Below are 12,203 nucleotides of genomic sequence, written 5' to 3'. Positions count from 1 at the left end.
TTATGCATAGGGGCCAGTTGACCTGATAAGGCAGTTGTAGAGTTATAGTTCATTTTTTCCATACCAGAAAAAAGTCTGCCATACAGTGGTATCTTTGACGTTCAGGGGATAGTTTATGTTTATGTTATTTCTTTTTTTTATTATAGACATTTTACACCTAATGGTGCATTCGTATCTTCAAATAAAAAACATCTATATTTAAAACAATTTCAATTCACTTCACTTGTTTGCTCTTTACCAGAGCTGCGTGGTGCTTGAGGTTGGGTCGATTTTTCGGCAACGTTCGACGAAGTTCGTTGTTGGTTCGCATCCTTCGGGTAACTTACGTAGCTGCGTAAATTTTCTACGACAATGTATGACGGTAACGACTTCTCTATCTTCATCCGAACAACTCTAACACCATAAGGTACGCCCAAAAAATAATTCTTCCAAATGTTGTTTTGGACAGAAAGTACCTTTCCGTACTGTTGTAGATGGTTGACGATGAGGGTGTTGGAGGGCCATCCACATATACCGGGACGCAATAATCGATTCCTTGGTAGATGAAAAAGTGGTGCAGGTGGTGTAACTTGTGTAGCCGTGGAGCTACGCTTGCGTTGTTCATCTCTATGAACACGCAGTTCTCAAGATGATGCAACTGGATGCTTTTTACGTCGGCCATGTAGAGTTTCAGTTTCTTTTTAAGAATTCCTCGACCTGATCGAAAACTGGTCGTTTTGGCAGAACGCTGAAGTCCACAACAAGTGTGTTTCTTCTGTGTGCAGACATTCTACATAAAATGCAAAATTCTACAGTAACAGATACGCGGAATAACGTGAAAAACGGGAGCTACAGATAAAAACGTTTGTCGCGTGTGAAGAACGGTTGATGATCATGATGTTGATGCTGATGTTCATGTTTATGTTTTTAAGAAATCATCAACAGACTGAGTTGCCCATACGATGATAAACAATTACAATTTGATTGATCAAGAAAATCATGCACATTTATGAATAAATTGATACAAAAACCTACATCCAATTACAAATACAGCTCCCTCAATACTAAAAAATCTTGATAATTCACTGCGGAGTATATGTGTGAGAGTTTGGATAGTTTAAAAATTTGGCACTATTTGAGTTCTACCGTTATCACTGTAACCACCAATGATTATTTCGTCTTCTTTACAACAGTCAGCAATATATTTTTGAATTTGTTTTTTTTTTCAATAATAATATCCAAAATATAATTTCAAAAATTGGGAAAATCGGGCATGTACTATCGATTTTCTACAGCAAAAGTTGGGTAACATTCGATGCCTTGTAATTTGTTGCTTGAAATAGAATATTTTCGATTAACCGATTAATCGATCACGGCTGAATTGAGTTCTCTTTTTTCTCCCACAACCGTACACTGTGCAACGCTTGGTGGAAGTTGTGTGCGGGCACAAAATATGCAAATAGCATAATTAAAGCTATGAAAGTCTGAAATTGATGTGACCACGCGTGTGAATGTGGACAACCGGGTGGTGGCAATTGAGCGTTTGAGTTCACCACGTCAGCAGTTCTGTTGCGGCCCAGTGTAGAGTCCGTGCGGAAAACAATTAATTTCAGTTTAATTAATTAACGCAACGGTAAAACGAAAGTGGAGGAATTTGGCCGAGGAGAGGAGCTACCGTTAGCTCCAATTAAAAAATCACACAAAAACTGTGTAACATTTCTCTTCTTGACAGTGTCGGAACAAAGTTTCGCTTTAATATTTCATTTTAAAAAGCTGAAAATTTGTGAATGAAAATTCAATGCCTGGTGGTATACACAACACCACAGACCTCACGATGGTAGAGCAGTAAGTGACATTCATAGGGCTGCTGAACTGTAATTACACGTCGTCAATTCATTAAGTTGAGGGGTGTGAAAATGAGGGCTTCACTGGAACCGTAGATGGAGAGAGAATTCGTGCTCAAGGACCAATTAAAAGTTCACGTGAGCTTCGGTGGTGAAATGGTTGTAAATTGCTCGAATTATTGAGCATTATAATTTGTTTCACTGATCGTGACAAGATTTTGAATTAGATAATTTTGAGGGCTATCGTGAGTAAATGTCTCTCTGAGTTCGTAAACGGAGAGATGTTCATCTTTATTATATTTTTTTTGCATGCAAATGTATTTGTCATCAGCCGTAGGATGATATAACCTGAACCACTGAAATCCATGTGGAATGGCGAATAAGCGATGAAAGTTTTAATTAGACTGGAACTAATTTGAAATGTACAAAAACAAGTGATTATTTTTTACTGAGTGGAATTTGTTCCCACTTTCTCATTTCTAACTGCCTGGATGTTGGATCAATGAAATGGTAGTGTTTGATTTTTTTGTAGCCGTTGATGAGCATTAGAAGTTGTGGTTATGACATTTCCGTAGTTGGTTTATTTTCCAGTTAGTTTTGTTTTATCTATTTGTGTGATTTAATATGCTGCTGATAATGATGATGGGGCCTTCTTTAGCCTAGTGATAACATATGTGGCTACAAAACAAGGCCATGCTAAATCTGTCTGTCTGATTCACGGTCGGTCCAGGATCTTTTCATAATATAAATTTCTTCGAATTCCTATGTCCGTATAGAGTATCACCATAACTGCTACGCTATATATGGATTGCAAAATGGCATCATAAGCAAAAAAGCCCTCAGTTAATAACTTTGGAAGTGCTAAAAAGAACACTAAGCTGAGAACCAGGCTCTGCTCTATCACGAAGAAAAAGAATGATGGTGATGAGAATAATCTGAAAAAAGATTTGGTCATGTAAGTACCCTTTCAACTATTTAGTGACCCATTCACAGTTAGTCGTCTTCATTCAGCCAACACACATTTCGCATGCTGAAAATTACTGTTATGTAAGTTTCTGTTTCTCGACAGTGCATTTGGAACCTCAAGTGAGTAACTTTATACTGAACTTTTTGGATTTTTTTTCTAATGTAAATCAAAAGACAATATCCTTGGCTAGCGATTCTAAGGCGAATTGAGTAATTGCGGCTTGGATATTGATGCTTTGCGCGGTAACGGAGTTTGCATTACTGGAAACTGCCATGTTATTTACTTCACATTTTCATTCCATTTTACTTATGAAAGACTACTTTGGATGAAATAGCTGTTCAATCTGAAATTTGAGATGAAAAGACTTGACAATTTCCATTGCCGGCCACGCTCATCTTCTCCGTTACGAGGAAAGGGAAGGATAATGATGATATGACACCTAGAAAGGCCAGCGACTCACCGACGCCCTCATAGATGTCAAAGAGTTGGATAATAGGTAAGGGAATGGTCTAGGAGTCACTATTAGCGAGTGATACGACCGGATTTGAGTTGTTGGGAGTGACGTTGCTAAAAAATAATGTCACTCCATGCACGTGTCATCCAGTGATGGGGCTTAGGTATTTCCACCTAGTGTCCAAGCTAAAGAGCTTTGGCCAATTGACCCTACCCTCTGAAATAGCGCTAGTTTCATTGAAAATAAGTATTTTTATTGGAACAAGTGGAAAACAGTACAGTAGAATATAAAAATATCGAATTTTCGATAAAACTTTTGCTACTATTGATAGAACAGTAGTTTAAGTACCCTGATAGTAAAATGAAAAAAATGTAAGAATTACCGAGCATCGTATAGCACTGCATTTTGTGAGCACTGCATTTTGTGACAGTTTGCTGTATATTAAACCGAGAAGAGTTTTTCATGTTTTTGATATAGCTTTGACAATTTCTGTTTGGGAATATAAGAATTTTAATTCAAACTGGAAAAATCAAATAACAATCGTATGAAATTTACTACTATTTTTAAAATAACATAACCTTAATCATTTTGAATTTGTTCCAAAGAACCCTCAAGCCACCAAATTGTTTCCAAATCAGGCCCATAGAAATCGACTTTCCTATTATGAAGCTGAGGGTAAAAGGTACAGTAATCGAAATGGCAGCTCAGAAGAAACATTGCTGGGATAAAATCGCCAAAACAATGGAAGAGACCGTTGTGCCTTGCTAGATGAGTCGTATTATGGGGAAAGTTCGAGAATTCTTTCGAAACCAGACAAGAGAAGCACAACCGATAAATTTGGTATCTTTCCTAATGATTCGGTGCAATCTAAATTTTCTCATGTATTAGGAAAAAACCGGCTATGTTGCACTATGTTAAATTGATCAAAAGAGATCCCAATGCACTACTAAGAAGAGACCAACCATCATTCAACTGTCCCCTTCGATGTCTATCCCCTCAGGCTATGTTACTCGTTGGTGTTGAATGATTACCCTCGCTTGCTTAATTTTCGCTACATCCAAAGTTATGAGGTATGTACTCGATAATGGTAATGGTTTGGACCTGAACCCATTCAATGGTATGCTTGTTTTGTCTACCAGAGTAATCTGTGGGAGCACTATAATCATATTTTCATCATCTTCATTGCCTATTGTTCAGGTGGAAGAGTGATATGGAGCCAAATAATGAATATAAGCGTATTGTTTTTGGTCAAAATCGCATTTCATTTAATTGATAGATACAGCAGTAATGAACGATTTTGATTCAGTTGTGAAGAGTATCAAGCGGACTTTTCAATTTCATTTCCTTCAAAGCTGTTTTGGTTTCCAATATGCTCCTTCAAGGCGATCATTCCGATAAATACAAAAAAGTTTGGATATGTTTTGATTGTGTTTTCAGGTTTCAAATAATATGCTAATAACTGCTGTATGTTTCCCGCTAGCTGTTAGAAAATTAAACAGCTCGTCCTCTATACCATTCAAAGAACGACCATTCAAATTCAGAACATTTAAAACATATTTGGAACCATAGGAAAAACGCAATCCAATAACAATGTTGGTGGTTTTGCAAACTGCATCATTTATTCGATTCAGTTGTTCAGTTAAAAAAATCAAAATCAGAGCGATAGGTATATGTAACCAGAAGTAGGTACATGTTCTGTTGATTTTCTTTTGGGATTTTCCGTTGATGAAAGAAATAACTTGTGAATGAGCATGTCTAAAACTTTAACAAACGTTTTTTCAGCTTGATTGTAGTCAATATGTCGTAGGTACACTGTATGCTATTTATTTCTTTTCAACTATAACAGTTTTTCGATAAATATTTATTACACTGCGAAACAAGTTTTTGTCAAAAGCACCAAAGTACCGCTATGTACTAAATAAAAGGTAGCTAAACCCATTGCCGTTTCCAAAAACATCAAAACACGTCTAGTTTTTTAGATATTGACTGTTGAAAATGCAAAATTTGTCTATTTCAACCAACTTGCATGCAAGTTTGTCGACTTGTATGGCAATTTATTCACTTAATTTGCCACAGAATGCAAACTCCATGTGCATAACGATTATTATAGTCAAAGTTCATAATACTTTCAATAAAGTTATTTTTCGATGCTTTCAAAAAGTATTGTATTTTGCCTAAGAAGAGAAACGAAGAATTTTGTATAAAGACTACCGTTTTGTTTCAAATGCCGAACATACTCATATAACGCACACTAGGTTTTTGTATGGCGATTTCATTTAAATATTTCGCTGAAATAAGTGTTCGGAATATGAGTCAAAACGGTACAAGCATGTTGGAAAAATAAATTCAATAAAATTTAATCGGGCAAGTCAAAGTCTTATTTTTTGGGCCTGATGAATAAGATCACAAAAAAGTCTGTTAAGTCATACCTTAAATTTAATGTAACATCAATCAAAACAATGTTTTATACAACTTTAGCGACCTGTAGCTAAAAATTGTGACGTGCTGGAACATTCTGAGAACGGCATCAGATACAGCAATCCCAAAACTACTAGAGACACATAATTTGATCCTTGAGACAAGCTAAAATATCATTTTTGTTACGCTGTGGTCACTATGGTCAAACTTTTGCTCCACCTTACTCTAAGCTTAAATATACTGAATATTATAAGGTCATAAAACATGAACGCAATAATGAAAAATAACCTATTCCATTAGATATCATACATACCACATACCGGTGCTTAACTCAGCATTGCGTGCGCTTTTCTAACCTACAAAGCTATCCCGAGATTTGCTTATCATGCAAAGCTCATAAATCTAGTTCAACGTTATACGCTATATCTCAGCATCACACTGTTGCATCGATTCGACTGCAAGCTTTAGCAACCGTTACTCCCCCACCATATCAAGACAAGACTTTAAAACGCTTGTCTTGCTGTTCCGACCCTCAACGAACTAGATACTAGAGTGTACGACGGAACACCGTTCTCTCAGTTTAGTGCAATCCAGCTGAACTTGTCTGTGCGGGTGCAACTCTAACGAAGACATTGCTTCACGCCACCCCCGCACCCCTTCGCGAGAACGCTAGCTGTTCCAGGGTGCAAAAAGCGATCTGATCGGAAATAGTACCGATGCGAATTGTTTCAATATTTACGCTCGCTTTCGAGTGTTGTGCACCTCGAGCAATATTCTTCGAACACCGTGTCGTCTTAACGAGCAGAAGCACCAGCCAGCAGCAGAGAATAGAGGATGATGAGAAAGACACTACCGTGGAAGGTGGGTTCGGTTGGGTGGAAATCCGTTTCCGAGTATCCGAGGCCACCAACCAGCACACAAAGGAGTAACAGGGCCAAACTCCTGGTCAGAAGTCTTATTTGTTTTAGGATTATTATACATCTTTTATTTATCTGGGATACTTGAAAATATTTTGCATTAAGTTGCAATACAAATTGAAATACTCATTTAAAGCCACCACTATGTCTGAAGTAGTCCAAAAATATGGTGTAAAATCAAAAAAAAAAATGTCGTTGGATTACGTTTCTCTAAACAATCAAAATTAATTTTGAATATTTTGAATTGGAATACTCGTTCTATGAATGGTAGAGAAGACGAGCTGCTTAATTTCCTAAACGCTAAAAACATACATATAGCAGTCATTACTAAAACTGATCTGAAACTTGGACCCAAATTCTAAAGAGATCCAAACTTTTATGTTATGTTATATTATGATCATTACGGTGATCGACTTGATGAAGTAAGTGATGCAGTTGCTATCATCGTTTTTTCGTTATTTGAAATTAAAGTTTTCGAATTCTGGCTACAAATAAACGTAGCAGTTCATTTGTCTGGTTTGAACGTCAACTATTCGTTTGCGCGAGGGGCAATCCCAAAAGTTATACTTATGATTGCCCCGGCAATTCGTGCATACAAACTTGTTGGTATCTTCCTTCACATGACCATAGCATCCATGCGGCAATGTTTGGTACCATGACCCCACTTTTGGCACTAACGGCACTGAATATATATCAGGCCATTTGAATGTCCTTAAAATATTGTCCACCAAATTGGTCCTGCTACTCCTCTGTGCAGCAGCAAACCAACGGCAATCGATATAGACAGAGAGTCAAGATGAAAGCTCCTCACGGATGCGCTATTCAAATTGAGTGTTTCGAATCCTCACGCGCGCGCTTTTCTTCCGCCGGCTACTGTCTGTCTCGAGCTCGTTAAGTTTCACTAATGGGGGCGTAAAGCTTAATGGTATTAATTGCCTGACGGTATTTGAGCAATACCGGAGCAGTACGTGTCTGTACACAGAAGCCATTACGAAGGTTAACTGTTCCTTGTACCACTACTAATACCTTCGCGAGAGGAAATTGTAGCCATATAATTGGCATGATTGCAGTGCCAGTCCATCCAAACAGCAATACCTATTGCTATGGGGGACTACTCTCAGCTTCCGGTAGCGGAAATACTTCAAAGTTCTTACAGTATTCTCTGGAAATGCTTCAGGTAGTGTACTAATCAGTATTGGCGGTCGTGCACAATGCAGTCAACCAACAAGAAACATGGACGTCAGAATTGATGGTACCTAACAGGAATCATTGACAAAAATTCCAACTTAATTAACTCATTACGCGTGGTAAAGATGGACAAATTATGGGTGAAATTATGAAAAAAATCCACACGAGCGCTTTACCAACTAAGCTACCGTCACCAAGTGACTCGGTAGCTTAGTTGGTAAAGCGCTCATCTAGCATACAAGTCCGGAGTCCTGGGTTCAAATCCCAGCCGAGCACGTGGATTTGTTTTTTATTTTCATAATTTCACCCATAATTTGTCCATCTTTACCACGCGTAATGGGACAAATTTATGGCAAAATCCGTGGAAAATTTGACATGACACATTTTTCCAATTCAAAAGGCGAATACAACATAGTGATATGATTTTTTTTAATTCATGTTGAAATTTCTTACTAATGACAAGCCTAATAACTACCTAATAGAATCCTAGACGCATTTCCTGACAACTTCTGATAATTCAAGGGATTTCTGGTAGATTGCAGACCGTTGGAATCTGGCCAGGAGCTTCAATCGGCGATAGAAATTCGTACCTGTTGTTCAACATCGCGTGGGAGTGTGTCATTTGGAGAGTCACAATTTTCGTTAGATCTAGTCAATTTGTTTGCTTCGTTAATGATATGGATATTTTTGGAAAACAGTTGAAGCGACAAAACTCGGGATAGGTGTACCTAGGATCCTTCAGAAAGCAAATCATCAGTGAAAGTTTCTCCAGTGAAACTGCATTCGAGAACAACAACATATACTCTGCATTGAGGTGTATACAGCTCAAGGATTAACCTTGGTCCTTTTCGACCTGAAACCACCTTACGGTATTATTTCTGGCACTGGTCCCTAGCACAAATAACTTTAACGTAAATCAAAAGCGAACATCATCTTTGCAGGGTTGTTGTCCGGAATATTTACAACATGCCTCACCCAACGGATCCATGGAGCTTTTGATACCTTTAGGATGCTAGATTAGCCGTAAAGGTCAACTTTCTCTTGTACACCGCCAAAGATCGTCCTAAGCACCAGACGTTCGAAAACAAGTGACAGCAGGTTCTCTTGGAGCATCTTCCACATTTCATGCCCATAGAGGGCTAGTGGTTTTTGTACATGGTATATTTATTGCGGGGAAGATATTTTTACCACAGATTCTTCTAGAGTCCACAGTAGACATCACTTCTACAGATGCAGCTCCGTATTTTACCTAGTTTGATACCTTGATGGCTATACATCGAGGCGTCACAGCATTGCCGGTCGTTTTGTAGAGCTCCATTTTCGTCGCTCTTGGGCAATACTTCTCCGGTTGCCCCGAACGTTTTGGGTCGCCAAGTCCTCCTCCACTGCCTACAGACAGCGTATCCGTGGTCTTCCACGATGTCACTGACCTCTACATGATTCCTCCAATATTATTTCCGCAATTCGCAATCGCTTTTTTTCGGGATTCGCTCTAAGTGACAACCCACTGATGTTTGCCTGTACCAGGCTTGGGAACTGTGATCACTATTCACCACAGTTCATCGATTCAATCAAAACATAAAGCAGCAGCAGCATCAATACCATCAGGCGTTGCGCTGCCAACAGTTCACACACTGCTTGACTGTTTTTGTCTCTCCTTTATGATCGTTTTCGGGCAGCCATCTCGAGGTGAATGATTGAATGAAATGATTGAAAAAAATTTAAAATGATTCAATTGCTAATATTTCGCTTATGTTTTCAACTAATTGAAATCTAATAGCGCTAATAGCAAGAGCACAATCATTTCGTTGCGATACATATTAACAAGTTCAATTTCATGCTGCCTTTATCGATCAAAAATGCAAAACCCCGAAAACCGGAAAAATCGTGTCAAAAGATTACAGTTTTGAGGAGCCGTAACATTTTTTTGTTTTGAACGGTCATGGTTTGATTTGGATTTTGATGGTCGTGTATTTCACATGCTCAATAATATTCGCAGGTTTGCGCTCAAAAACACCGAAGGCTTTCCGGTCCCCCTCTTTCAACGTCCATGCTTTGTGGCCGTAGAGAGCCCCAGAAGAATCAATGTTTTATACAGTGCGAATTTTGTTTCCGTTTGCAAGTTGCGGCATCTAACCTGGTTACGTAATTCGTAAGAGGCCCTACTCGCAGCTGCAAATAGGGTAACGAAACGACTGTTTACATCGTGCTTAAGCGCTAACAGTTGCCTTCCGCAGCACAAAGTACAGACATGATATTTGTATTCCACTCACTGATTGCGCTACGTTGTATAGGGCTTAGTGACATATGAACACACGAACACTCGCAAACGCTCATCATACGCAGTATGTTTTTGTTTTCTTCAACGAAACTTTCACACGCTTTCAGACTCATCAAAATGCATATGGAAATATTACCCAATTTTTTTACCCAGATTCTTGGTGTTATTTGAGACAGGGTCTTCGCGACCAACGTGCAGATACTGTTACCTTACTTGGGTTATGTAAAAAGTGTAATTTAAAAAGAAAAATAATGTGACACTTATTGGAAAACTGTTTCTTATGTGGTGTGGGCTGACTTTATTGAATTGAATATTGTGATTGTGGGTGTAGAGCGGGTAATTTATTGAAAACTTTGGGACTGTTGATGCTGCTTATCCTGGTGTCTCGATGCCGTTGGACGAGCGCTCGTCGACGATGTTTCTGCGGCCGGCTAGATGGGCCTACGGTGCATTTCCCCGCAGAGTAGTGGTGGTAGTCGAAAAATTAACTTGGTGGATCGGAAGTAGATCGACTTGACGGAAAGGTGCGATCTACTTGTCTCCCTGGCGTCTTCCCTCTTTGGCTTACAGCGACAGAGCCCAGGACAAGGCCGGAGTGACTGCCGAAAGAGGTCTTCCTTGACGTTTAGGGCACCCTTGGGGCCCGAGGAATCGCTCCTTAACGGTTATGGCCTTGCAAGACCAGAGCGGCACCAATCTTTTTCTAATAGGCGTAATGGCCAACTAGGGACCACTAGGCCGAACCGTGTGCTTCGCCAACTTTCGTTGACGTACAAAATGTAGGGTACCACAAACGGTCTTGTGAGGGTAACGGGGAAGGGTTTTAGAATATCATAAGTCATAAGGGCTTGTATATGTTTTATTGGTGAATTATTTTAATTGAAGCTGATGTTGGAAGAACTAATATTTTTTATTTTGTAGATATGATCCAGTCAGTTAATTCTCAAGCATCAATACGTCTATCTGTGTACGCTAGAAATCTTCCAAAGGATAACCCGAATATATTCAAGCGTTATATACAGAAAATTAAGAGTATATCATTTAATGATCCCCATTTGCTCGATTTGAAAAAGACCGAGTTGCCGTTGAATGTGACCACTGGCCATGTGGTAGAGTACTTATTAAATTATAGATCGCCGTTTACGGGAAATGCTATGCAAAATAACCGTAGCCTGGAAGGTTACAAGAAATATGAAGCAGGATACGTAACTTCGGTGAACGGGCAGAAGATTAATAACGCGTACATTGTACTAGCCAAAGTAAGTTGACTTAATGAAAGTAATAGTAATTTACGGAACTAGTTGCAGAATGATGATTTTTACAGCACAAGTCGTAAATGTATCCTACGAGGTTTAACGAGTCACGTCTTCTTTCGTTTATTAACTAAACATGGTAGGGTCAACAACAAACAAAAAGAATGGTAAATCTCTGAATTCACAACTTCCTTCCAAAAAAGTGGGATTTAAAACTGTCACTAAACGTGGCAAGAATGGAAGAAAGGACGCTTCCCCAGAATGCGAACTTTCTTCCAAGGGTGAAATGAATACTTGTATCGAAATGAGCAATCAGTTCGATGCTCTAGACAAATTTTCCGAACACCAAATCGAAGCAGCCTCTAGCCCAGGCTCTTTGATTCAAGTGAGGAAGCAAAGAGTGCCACCTATCGTGGTCAGTTGTCCCGAATTTGGGGGATTTAGGCAGGAGATCTTGAACTCCATTAGGGGAATCAAGGTTTCCTTCCAAATCGCAAAGAAAGGAGACTGTCGCGTTTTGCCGGAGACTCTTAAAGATCGCGAACTTCTTCTCAGACATCTTGAAGAGAAGAAGCACAATTATTTTACTTTCCGCTCGTTTGGCTAGTTCATATCACTGCCTGAAGGGCACTCATGTAAAGGGGAAAGTAAGTCCGTCTTCGAGCCCAACCCTGGGATCTCGCCAAGGTGATATTTTATTCAAGGTTTTGGTGCACCATCGATATTGAATGCTCATTGCAATGCATTGATCAAACCAGAATGGACACCCGCTTAAATTAATTACCGTAAAACGGGATAATGCGGGTAACTTTGATAGTGCGAGACCCACGGCATACAGTCACCCCACAGTTATGGATCAACTAAGGGTCATTTTTCAGACTAAATTATGATTAAAAATTATG

The sequence above is a fragment of the Aedes aegypti genome, chromosome 3 (assembly GCF_002204515.2).
Source record: "Aedes aegypti strain LVP_AGWG chromosome 3, AaegL5.0 Primary Assembly, whole genome shotgun sequence".
NCBI lineage: Eukaryota > Metazoa > Arthropoda > Insecta > Diptera > Culicidae > Aedes > Aedes aegypti.
This window is presented reverse-complemented; position numbering follows the sequence as displayed.